Below are 13,170 nucleotides of genomic sequence, written 5' to 3'. Positions count from 1 at the left end.
GTACCTAAAAGTATCCTTAACTCCTATCTGACGCCCGATCCTTGATTCAGTGTTTGTTTAGTACAAAGAGAGGTCCACTGTGAGGACAGTTAGTCATCAGATTAGGCTGCAACAAACAGTTATCTTTGAAAATCAATTCATTTTTTAAAAATTATTGATTAATTGGTTGTTCTGTAAAAAGTGTCAAGTGTCCATCAAATGTCGCATCAACTTCAAAACCCAAAGATAGCAGTATAATGTGATCTGATCACTATTCACCACCACCAGTGTGAGCCAGCGTGACGACCCCGTCGCTGGCATTACGCTGCAGATAAAGTGCCAGTGAAAGTCATGCGAATTTTTGTATTTTTTATTATCCAGCTGAGCCAACAGGTTGTGGCTTACTGCCCAAAGTCAACCATTTCAATTTGCATCAAAGCATTATCTACATTATATATGACAAACACATTAAACTAAACTTTTTGTACCAGGACAAGGTGTGACACCTTTAAATCTGCCGATTAGGCACTCCTAACTGCTGTAAGAGAAGATGAGTCCCGGCTTCTTTTCAAAGTGTATGTGGTTTGAAGCGAAGCCCTGAGGGCATCAGCTCAAACTGTCTGCAGGGCTGTATCCCCTGAAGCCCAACGTTGCTACTGCCGGGTTATTTAACAGGCTCACAAAGGCAAGCACAGCCGCATCCCGCCAAGAACAGGTGACAGTATCGGACCACATTCCACCGGGTCTTTCAAAATTTGGGCACAAATGTCAAGCTGGACCAGAGGCAAGTTGGAAGGGTGTCGTATCTCCCCGAGCTTTCTCCCCGCCGTCTCTCTGCTACGGGGCAGCCGGCCAGGGTTACATGGATAAAATAACACAAACGGCCAGACCGGCCGCTCGTGAGTTACAGCTACTCAGCCTGTGCTTAATCTTTATTTTAATGTCTCTGCTGCAGTCCAAACCGGCCACACAGCCAGAAGCAGGCTCGACAAATCTGCAGAGGCCGGTGTGTTGCAATTCGCTTTAATAAAATGAAAAAATAAAAAATTGAAAAAGAGCGGACATGTTAGTTGTTTAAATCATAGTTTTAATTTGACGGGACGCCGTAAAAAGTCTGCCCCTTATTACATAGACAGACAGACACACACACACACACACACACACACACACACACACTGAGCGACACACGCATGCAGGCACACACAGAGTGAGGACAAAGACTACTTTGAAAAGTTACTCAGCCACCAGATGTTTTAGCCAGATCCCAGACTACAATACTAATGGGGCTGTATGTGCAAGTGTGTGTGTGTGTGTGTGTGTGTGTGTGTGTGTGTGTGTTAGTGTGTATGTGTGCGTCTAAGCAGGGAGGGAGCTAAAATAGTTTTAAAAGCAGCACAAATGAGTCCCATTCCTCAACAGGTATGTAGTTATAACTAAGCAACATGTGCTATTTCAGAGTTGAAATAAATCACTTCATATTTCAGACTATCGCACACGCAAATAAACACAACAATATCAGTGTGCATTTGCACTTGAAATGAAACCTAATTGCATGCTCAGAGCAATTAAATGCAGTATTGTGTTACAAAGCAATCTAGCACCGTCTCTGGCCTCCCAGTGAGGAAGAGAGAGAGACATTTAGAGATGAAGACACAGAAAAAGAGAAAGAGAGAAGAAAAAAAAGGAGGAAAATGTGAAAGTGTGCGCAGGTTTGACTGTTGACAGAACAGACAGTTAACCTTCAGCGCAGAATTACACAATCAGTGAGTGAATTCAATCACAACCAAGCAGAGAACGAGACAGATCTGACCTGGACAGACGGAGAGAAGCGCTGATAGACCGGCACAGAAACAGATCTACCAACAATGCTCAACTGTCCGGGGATGATGGAGCTCTCGTAACGCAGCAGAAACACGAGGAGCCGCGCGTTTCAGATGCATTCCTGATATAGAGAAGGAACGGATGTCATATTAATGAAATATATTGAGCTGCAGAGGCTTGAAACAACCTGTGAACAGACAACATCCACTTCTAAAGTCCTGCTTTAGTTATCCTGCAGAAAGCTCAAGGGAAGGGGATGTGAACTCCAGATATTCTGGCCTTCATCTGTCCAACACATTGGAACTTTTTGGTTAAATACAATTCTTGAACCTGTAAAAGTGGACGATACTTGTTCTTTACAGATGTGTTGTTTGCCACTGGGCAATTTTCCCTACGCGCATTAAACCAAATGACTTTCTTTCATTCGGCATCAATGGACTGTGCCCTCACTTTGGAGAGAGTAAACTTTTACCGAGGAGTCGCTTCCCCTGATAAAAAAACAAAAAAAAACAAAACAAAAACACCTCTACTTGAGAAAAGTCTCGCTGAATTAAGCACAAAGTACTGGAGGGAAACGGTTCAGTACTCTCTCCATCTGCGTGTTGCGCAGCCCTTTCAGCCTCGACACAAAGACGCTTACGACATAAATCACATTCAAATTCATGCCACTTGTGTCACTGTCACATTTTCCGTGGATAATTTTCGCTGTCTGGTCTGCTGGGCGAAAACTGGAAGAAATTACAGAGAGGCTTGAGAAACAGTACACAAAAATGTATTTATAGCACCACACAAGTGTGAGTGGCTTTTTACAGCTTGTAGAGGATGTCGCAATCAGTCGGTGTATAATCTCCTCTTCACCTCCTCAATACAGTGTAATCTGATGTACCACAGTAATACAGGACCGACATGCGTGTGACGTATAATACATATACATTTAGAAATAACATCATCGCAACTCTCAATTTACATTCTGAACTCTTATTATGATGGAAAGATATTTTCACACTGCTAGTTTATATCCTTGAAATACCTTGTGCCATATGTTTTAAAAAAAAAAGGTTTTTAGAACAAACATAAGTGTTAAAACTCATTTTAAACCTCTAAAATATGAAGATGCATACGTGACAAAGTCATATTCTGATCTCCTTGTTTTTTGTCTGTGTAGTTACAGGCAATGAGCTAAGTTTATTTAGGACAGTACTCCTGCTGAGGAGACACCGGCACAAAGAAACACATAATCTCTGAGAACTCCAGATTCAAGCTGCACTTTCCCTGTGATGGATTAGCCTTCGAAATCGAGTCGTCTTTTTCTAGGGTGGTAAAACAAGCTTGAGTTTCCGCTTCTGTAAACTAACCCCATTGGGATTATTGTTAAAGAGAGAAAGTTAAAGCAAATGACAGCAAACTATAACTGCTTGTTACCGGGTACACACTGATTTAGCAGTTGCAAGTACATTTGGTCGACTCCACAAGCCACAACCTCATAAAATATTGTTTCTATGGAGGAAAAAGAAAAGCTGGATTGGATCTCATTCAAATTCACTTTGTAAAGATTAAAAACTTAAAAGAATTCCACGGGAAATCCCCTCAATTGAAAAATTGATTCCCGTCGGATGATTTTTGCTGCATGTTTTGGCTCAATATTCATCATCGCACGTTATTGTAATGAGTCTTCACATTTTAATGAGGCACTCCATTTTTAAATGTGAAACCGTTAAGAGGGAGATTTTATTCACTGCTGCCACAACACTGCTACCATGCTGGTGAAAAAACATAAATCAAAGTTATTTTTAACTCTTAAAACACCCATCAGGGCCGACGGACTTTGTTTACAAAGTCTCAATACATAAATAAATAAGTTGCCATCGTCTTATGATGCGGAGCTGATGCGAATAACGCAGTGTCCCCTCAACCATTTCATACTACGATCTCTCTGACATTTAAAACACATGCAAGTCTGTTTTACTCCAATAAAATCTGATAAGGCTTTTTCACGACGAAACACACTGTCTACTGTTTTCAAGACAGTCACATTTTTCTCTTAGTGACATTTCCTCATAAACATCTGAGCTTGTGGTCTCATCTTTTCCGTTGTAAGACTCAAATCTGGGACAACACCTGTAGGAAAGCTTGGAAAAGGGTAGAAACTGAAGGCGAAGAGCGACAAAGAAAACTAAAACGTGTGGAACTCATGGCTGTATGAATAAAAATCCAATGTGTCCCACAGCCGTGTCGTAAATGTGACAAAATCAAATACAACAAGGCTCTCATATTTGAGAAAAAAAAAAAAAACTGCAGTCGCTTTGCTCACGATGGAGCCAATGGGCGTCGATTCATCGTCAATGAGACGCCGCTCCATTTGGAAGTTAATTGAACGCAGCCTCGGGACAAATCATGCACGGTGTTTCACACGAGGTCTGAAGATCCTGCGAGCGGCGCTTGGTAAGTGAACGTCTGGGTGCACAGGAAACGTACGCGTCGAGTATACTGCTGAGTCAAAGCAGTCAGAACTCTCGACTCTCGACTCTCAGCGCGTCACGTGATAAGCCGGGAGGTTCCCCGTCCGTTAACCGGCTCGGGAGCTTTCTGTTACCACAAAGAAAGAAGAAGAAGAAAAAGCACAGCCCATGTCTGTTCAGAACCGATGTCATCCACGTGCAACTCACAGGTTTGACTGATAGACAGAAAGTTACGAGGAGCCAGCAGGTGTTGTTGTGGCGGGGGAGGGGACGCCGTTTGGCCACAGCTCTGTCTTTACAACCACAAGACCATCGTGACAGAGCGAGTATTCACTCTCAGATCAAAGGGAGGAAGAATTGTCCCATATTTAGCATTTGTCTGTCCCCCAGAAAGAAAAAAAAAACAACTACAAAATGGGGGAGAGAAAAAAAAAAAGGAATCATTTCACCCTAAACGAAGACCATGTGCTCGTTATCTAAAGCAGGCGGCCTAAAAGACAGGCTTATAAAAGACCAAAGACATTAGAGACAAACTCAAGCCTAAACAAGGCTGTACTAACCACAGACGGAGAGTGGGGATGACATTTCGGGCATTTAGCAGACACTCTTTTCCAGAGTGACTTCCAGTAACTGCAAGAGGAGAATCGGCTCAAATCCATGTGTCAGCCGCGTTACAAGCAGCTGAAATAAAGCAATTTTCTTTACAGTGAAATAAGATCAAAACAATTGTGTCCTCGCGATATGAGCAAAACAAGAAGAGCCTGTGTGGTATGGAAGTGCGAGCTACAGAGCTACTAGCCAAGAGAGCCAGAAGCCTTGCAAAAAAATGTGTTTTTTTTTTTTTCTTTAAATAAACTATCCGTGACAAATGGATGTTTTCCTTTATCTGAACTGCAGGCCGGGTTGAGATGAATAACGGCTGATTGCTGTAATACTGCAGATGCTAATCTTTTCCTGCTTATTGGAAACGGTGAGTTTAGACGCTTCACGTTCAGAAAATAAAATGGGATCAGAAAATGGAAATAGATGTGGAGTAGTGCGTCCACATCAAGAAAAAAAGTTACTTCTAAACTATATATGTATGTATGTTAACTCGCTGTTTTAGAGTGCCTGTTATATTGTCCTGATGACATTACTTTAAAATAAAAGCCTGAAATACACTAGTTTTTACTTCATTAGTGAATTTGGCGCATAATGCGATTAATCAGTTAATTTTATTCAACTTTGCCCAGCCCTACTTAAAAACCCTTCCGATCTTCTTGCCGCTGGTCTGAGGAGCACAGAAGCAATAATCGCAGGAGCTTAACGGTGAGGCAAGGAGATGTTCGCCAAATGTCAGCTGTGAACACTTGTGCTGTATTATTCGAGCAAAGTGTCCTATTCAATTATCCGACTCGTCAAAATACACAAAAGGAAAAGCCCTTAATTAAAAGAGTGAAATCAAAGTTTTCAAACAATGACTCCTGGTGCCGCTTCAGTTGCAACTGATTCATCCCTTCATCGTCCTTATACTGAATATGCAGCTCAACTGATCTCAGGAGGGCTGTTATCTCCTTAAATCTGGGAGACAGCTGCTTTTTCTTTTTAACTTCCACACGCACTCGTCTGCGGCCAGCAACAGGTCCGTGAATGGGATTATTTGCTCGCACGTTGATATGCCACCTACACGCAGAGTAGTTTACAGAACATCCGTAATAAGCAGAGATTGACGGAGATCGGTCCTTTGTTCCTTGCGTTGAACACTACGACAAGCTGCAACAGGCCACATTGCTCCGGTGTGTCAGAAGGACACGGACAGCGGCCACTGAGGTTATTGCAGGAATTATTACTAAAAATCTCTTCACTAAAGAAGGATTTTAGCAGGTAATGTCAGGCAAATAAAACACACAACCTCATCCAAAACGCCAACAGCATCAGGCCGAGGTTTGGCAGGAGTTGTATAAACTTCTATCAATCCTGTTCACTTATTTTTTTTCTCGTTCTTATCTAACGTGGGTGAGATTATTAATTTTGCTGTGTAGTATTCAGCTCTCTACAATTTCTCCAGGTCTCGATCCACCATTTATCATGATGTTGCCACATTCATATCATATACACTTTGGCTGCTATTTTTCTTATGCTTTCTTAAGCAATGATTACAGCTGGGCGATATGGACAAAATATTCTATCACGATATTGGTTGTTTCATATCTCAATAAGAATATCTATAATCAAGATGTAGCATTTTTTTTTTCTTCTGGTCATTCAATATATTAATAATAAATCGATATAAAATAACCACATTGTAAAGACTATTTTTGGATACTCCTTGTGAATTAAATACTTGACAATCGTAAAGTACAGAGTATTTTATCATTTAATTAAGAATTGTTTCTGGCGAAATTATAGAGAATAAATAAATAGATATGTCCAGCTATACACTTTGTTTGCAGACAAAACAGAGTAGTTGGATGAAAACAAAAGTTAGATTTAACTTTTTTCAGAGAAATCAGAGCATGTGCCCGTTATTACCAATTTAGATGACGCAATTGTGTATCAATACATCTCAATATAGGATTTTATACAATTCCATGGAAAGACTTATCCCTATAACTTCAAATTGTAGATAACTTTACCCCTTAAAATCCAATATTCTAAAAAAAAGTCTATAAACAGAAGCAAACTCTTTTTTTGACCATGATAATTATCCATTATGATGACTAACATTATGAGTTAAATTAAAAATTGCATTGCATAAGAAACGTGTCTCTTTCTTTCCAAACACCTTCATGGCCACGCTGCTTTGAGGCAGTAAGATCAGTCGCATATCCACCAAAGGAAATCGCTAAAGTTCCCCCCCCCCCAGAAAAGCCGCCTGGCCTGGGTGAGAATGTTCTTCTCCTCCATCTCAAACCGGCCTCGTAACACGGCCCTGCTTTGAAACGACCAAAGACAAATGCGTGGCAGCCCACAAAATCACTACAGTTGTTCCTCATGTCTCACAGAGCATCAAACCATCAATAAAACACTGGAGAAGCATTCCAGCAAGTCGAACAGGACATTTCTGACTTCCCTAACTCCATGTGCTCTCTCCCTCTAAACTTTCTCTCTTCCCAGTTCCACCGCAGAGACTGCACATATTGCAGCCATATGACTAAGCCATGGCTGTCTCCACAGCATACACATACATACACAGACACACACACACACGCACACACACAGGAAAAAGTGCTGTGCTCTCTCCCACTCCGTCTCTCTCACACACACACACACACACATACGGGAAAGAGTTTTACAAGCAGAGGTTCTCTTTAGGAAGTCGTCAACTGTTTTGACGTTTAATAGCGGCTCCGAACAAGGCCGTGAGATACAATAATATCCAGTGTCTGGAAGGAGGAACGTGTTTTAAAGGCTATAGAACGAGATTGATACATTGCCTGATCATGTTTTAAAGAAGCTTGTTAAAAGTTTGCAAAGGTTTAACAAAGCAGTATATATTGCACGCATGATGTCCGCGGGTATGAGAACCCTTCAAAAAGTGAAGGGCGAGAGGTGGGGGAAACATGAACGCACAAGATGGACAATGAAGAGAAGGAATTAAAAGTCAAGTCGCTGTCAGTTTAAAGCACTTATTGACAAAGTGCCTTGAGATGTCAGCGTGAGTATTAAACTCCTCATTTAAAAGCATACGTGTCAGCTTAGCCCAAGAAAATTATGTAAAAGTAAAACAAAATTACATCTGTAGGATTTAAGCATGCAGATGTTAAAAGACTGCTTGAAAAAGTGAGACACAGAACCGTACGTGACACTTATTCACTGACCTTTAACTGAAGCAGAAATATTCAGAGCATCTACTATGAAACTAGACTGCTTTACAAAGTTGCTGTTCCTTTGTAAAGTCTTTCATTTTTTAAACAAGCAATGAAAACAACTTTTTTTTGTGGAAATCCTAGCTCTTACAGACGGTGCGTGGCTTACTTTGCTTTCATGCAAGAAGTGAAGTACTTAAAAAAGTCCCAACAAACACTCGTCCGTAGACTCCAAATTAGATTTGTGTTCGTATGCTGCTTGTAAAAACTGCAAAACAAACTAAGACATAAAAGTTCCATGCATCATTTTGCTGGTTTCTATTTTTCCCCTCGAGTGATCCCCACAGTTTTGGAGACATGCGTGCGTCTATGTAATCGCTCCCCTCCCGCTGTGGCCGAGAGTACAAAACTTGCAAAAAGTTGTCACAGAATCTTTTGCACCTTTTCACGGAAATTGTTAAAGCCAGAACTGAAAGTGAGTGTTTTAAGATTACTAATGTAAAAAGAACTTTTGAAGAAAAGAGCCGGCGTGGCATTTCATCAAATCATCTTCTGGACTTTTTGCAAAGCCCAGAAGATGAAGGTGTAGATGGACATGCTTTATATATTTTTAAAAAAAAATGCTCTTGATGACTTACAAACTGTGTTGGGGTCAGAATAAAGTTTCCCGGGCCGCTTTGCTTCCCCCCCCTAGACATGACTGAGGTTATCTGTTGAATAAAAGTCGGTCCACACACACAAGTGGGGCTTCAGGGGGCCAGAGCTGCAGAGCTGTGAAGGACTGTGTAAAAAGCTTCCTTGCAGTGTGTGCCTCATTGTGCTGCCTTCACATACTCTGCTCTCCCCACAGAGTTGTCATGCCTACCCGGCTCCCTTATCTCAAAGGAACATCACAGTTTCTTACGACAAGAAGAGGAGGAGGAGGAGGGGGGGAGAGAGAAACTTTTTCAAAGTTGAGTGGAAATGCAACTCAGGCTTCCCGGCATCACTCATGAAGAGTCCGGCCACAAAACAACAAAACAAACAAATACATATGCGTGATAAGTGAACTATTACAGCACTTTAGTTGACACGAGAGGATGTTCGCGGGGGGATCGTTTACGACATTTCCCATCCACCATGCGCCCTCGAGCAACAATGAAAGAGGTGCAACAACAACAAAAAGACACGCAAAAAACAGCGCCATATCGGCTGTAAAAACCCACTTGACAAACGCAATCTCTTTCATCTCGAGCGGCACCGCTTTCCCACGTTCAGCGCGAAAAAACTGCGTCCATCTCTCTGCACAAATCTCGTTCCTCTCCTTCTCGGCGACGTACGTGCGTCACTCGGCAGCACCGAGAAATATGAACTTGATATCAAGTTGTTGTTGTTTTTGTTGCAGGCAGAATGGTGATGCGGAGAGGGGGGGGGGGAAGTTATCAATGAAAAACAAGCAAAGTTTAGAAGTAACACACAGCGGCTACACGAGGGCTACTATGTAGTGGCAAAAAAAACTACAACAAAACTCACTCGGGAGTCTCCGGCTTCTGTAGCGAGTATAGTCCGGATGCCACTTATCGTGAATAAATGCCAAGAGAATAAGAAACAAAACTTACCAACAAAACAAAAACACACACACACACACACAAACCTACTTGAGGCGACTAAGTCACTCCGCGTCCCCTGGCCGTTGACTTCAAACTCAGTCTCAAATCAGAGCAGTAGCCGTCCCAAAGTAGCCCCCCAATTTGTATTAGTGTGGCGTTTGGGTGTCCTAACCTAAATGTAAGTTGCCATGTGAATTCAAAGCGGCGCTGCTCTTTTCCTCTCTCTCATTCAGCAGATCCCTCTTTCCTTGCCGACGGTGCTCAGGCCGTTAGTTACATAAGACGCAAAGCGACTGCTGCCCGTCGTAAAACTACCAACAGCTTAACAGCAGTATTTTGTCTCCCAAAAACGCAGCGTTTGATAGCCCGGTTTCCCCCTCTCTTTTTTTTCTCTCTCTCGCTCTCTCTCTCTCTCTCTTTCTCTCTCTCTCTTTCAAGACGAACACGTTTCATCTTCCCACTTGTTCCGAGAGCATGCATTTCGCCATCTACAACTCCAATCGTGCATCGCCGATGCGATTTTTTTTTTTTTTTTTTTTTTTTTGTAGGTTGGTGCCGTTTACAATGCCACTGCACCAACTAGTAGAGAGAGGCTGTGTGCATGGTGTGCATTTTCGTGTTGGTAGTGTTCCTTTTGGTGCCGCTTACCTGTTGATCAAAATAAGCATTAGCCTCTTTTTCTCTCTCAGTGTGTGTCTCTTTCAGCAGCCTGTTAAGATGGTGGCTGTGCTGGCTGTGCTGGCTGGCCGGTTCGTCTCTTTGTGGGGTTTTTGTTTGTTGATGATGTCGGACGGGGTGACAGTGTCTTGGCTGTCTCTTTTTTTTTCTTTGGTCTGGGAGGGAGAGAGAGAGAGATAGTTAAGGCTTCGCGGCAAGTAACACGTTGAACTAGGCGACTGATTGGTGAGATTATTGCAATATTCCGCTGTAAAATGTTATTCAGCCGCCCGGAGCCCGGATCTGCTGGCCACATCCAACCAAAGCAGAGCAGCTCGTTATCTGTTATTTCTTTTGGTTCAGACTAGTGTTATCGCTTTGCTGTGACAGGACCTCTGCCTGTCTCCGTACGCTGTGGGCATTACGTCAGAGGAGGAAGACACAGCAGCTCTATTAATATCAAGAAGCCACCCGAAGACTGACTCTTAAAGTGACACACGCTGTACGCTCACTTATTTACGCAGTTAGCGCTAAACCAAATCAATTACGCCACTAAAATAGAGACCACTGACTCTTAAAGTGACACTGACTGTAATCTCACGTATCGACGCATTTCTGAAACAAATCGACCAGCATGATTCAACCAGAACCAAGAAGAAAGAGTTAAAGTGAAACACACACTAATGTATATTATACAGTTAATACTAAGCCAAATGAACTACTACAATTAAGAACACCTACTTTTAAAGGGACACACACACACTGTTATTTAACCTATTTATAGTAAACCAAAAACTGTTTATTAACAGAATTTACTACATAGAATCTACTTGTCGAGTAGTAATCAGAACCATTTATTTGCCAGGTTTACACATATGATGAAATTGTCTTGGCAGGTGGTGCATACATTAGACAAACAACAACAAAACATATTACAATAGAATATAAAATATTAATTGATATTAATTGAGAGTCGACTAAACTGACACGCAGTGCAGTTTGACTCAAAGGAATACAGTTTGAATTGTAAATGTTTTTGTTCATCAATGTTCACCATCATAAATTCTCCCTCCTTCAGGCTTAAACGATGCACATGAAAAGGAATGAAGTATTAAATATATTTTCTATGCTATAACATATTTTGCAAACATTCTGAATGTTTTAAAAACCTGCATTATTTAAGTTGGTTTGTATACTTCTTCTCGTTTGTTGGTGCACAGCTGTCTCACGTTGTCTTACCCCCACCAACTGTTAAAACACATTAGCGTGCTCTGAAGACAAATTAAATGTATAGCATTGCGCCCTAAGCTGGCTGCGTCATGTCTGCACAGAAACATTAAGCTCTGTTCCAGCATGAGATGCAAACAATATTGAGAGCCACTCATCAAAGCATTGCTCTCCAACTGGAAAAACTCCACAGAGTAGCTTTAAGTGTTACATTTAAAACACTGGCTATCTATTACCACTGGAGGAAGTAAAAAAATACAATGTTAAAATATGAATATCATAAAAAATGCTCCATTCCTCTTCAGATTGTTGAGTGATATGTGATTACATGTGATTCATACTAATCATATCATTGTGACACAGCATACTTAATAAGGTTAATAGGAAAAAAAGACAATGATGCTTAATTTACTAAATTAGACATTGATTACACCACAATGTTCTACAATGTATAGTTTATTTGTAGTAGCTCTTGAATCATTTTACTGGTGGAATTTAAGACCATTTAATACATTTGTAAAATGAACCACATGCAAATATCTTACTACGATGTTGTACAACATGGACAATTTGATTATTGAGAAATGTGTTAATCTTGAACACATTTTACATGGTTTTTCCTCGACACTGCACCATCAGATGTGCATACATATTAATAACTCTTATCTGGTATCACTACCTCTGTGAGGGCATTCGACACCTGGGCCGGAGGGATCAAAATCTCCATGAGATATCTAAAATGATAATCTATCTCGTCTTGAGCAGCTGTAGTGCATCTACTGTGACATCTACGTTGTATTTCACGTGATCCTTGTTCTCATGGGTAGACACAAAGATGAGGCGGGAGTCCAAGTTTAAAATGCAAAGCTGTTTTAATGTCATTCTTTTGAACACTTTTTCCAACAGACAGATTCAGCTCTGCTGTCATAAGGACAGATACAGGAGAACATTCCTGCCGACTGCAATCCGACTTTATATAAATCACCTCTGTCCAGAACTGAATCATCAATAACTCTAGTACCGCTTTCACTGTATATACTTCTAATTCACTGTATATACTTGCATTTCCTTTATTATTTAATTGTCTTAAATTAATATGTTCTGCTCACCTATTTTATTTATTTAATTTATATAAAATCTATTACGTATTTCCCGTACTTAATATGTTTGTGCTTACTATCTTACTTGCTGCTGCCACTATCTATCTATCTATCTATCTATCTATCTATCTATCTATCTATCTATCTATCTATCTATCTTTCTATCTATCTATCTATCTATCTATCTATCTATCTATCTATCTATCTTCATTTGCATTTGTTTTAGCTCTGCAGAGAGAGAACAAACGATTCTTAACATTAAATAATATATTTCAACATATATTGTGTGCAGTAATGAAAGTAAATCAAATATCAAATTAAGTTAGAAGACAGACACACCAGAGGCAGGCAGGCAGCGAACATCCTCTGGTTAAGATGCAGTGATTTACACCTGAAGAGATGTGTGTTTTTCCAGGCAGGAGCACTGCTCTGGGCTTCTGTTGAATAGTCCAAAAAAGACGCTCTACGTCTGTTCCTAACCACTTTTCCTTGACCTCAATGGAAAACGTCATGACACGAAGAGAGAAGTTGTGAAGTAGAACGGACTTCA

At 40.9% G+C, this 13,170-nt stretch overlaps 1 protein-coding gene across 2 annotated transcripts in view; it reads right to left on the bottom strand.

The window, feature by feature from the left end:
• The window catches only part of trps1 (trichorhinophalangeal syndrome I), a 105,823-nt gene extending 95,131 nt beyond the window's left edge, over positions 1 to 10,692 (bottom strand). The window contains exon 1 of one of the 2 annotated variants that reach the window (XM_068575430.1): positions 9,685 to 10,692. The gene's annotated coding sequence lies outside the window, so the exon portion shown is untranslated. The remainder of the gene's footprint in view (positions 1 to 9,684) is intronic. The other variant, XM_068575431.1, reaches the window with a different exon arrangement.
• Between the last annotated feature and the right edge of the window lie 2,478 nt (positions 10,693 to 13,170).

This window comes from Clinocottus analis, unplaced genomic scaffold (genome assembly GCF_023055335.1).
Source record: "Clinocottus analis isolate CAN_PGR_092001 unplaced genomic scaffold, fCliAna1.0.p SCAF_14, whole genome shotgun sequence".
Taxonomy (NCBI): domain Eukaryota; kingdom Metazoa; phylum Chordata; class Actinopteri; order Perciformes; family Cottidae; genus Clinocottus; species Clinocottus analis.
This window is presented reverse-complemented; position numbering and strand designations above follow the sequence as displayed.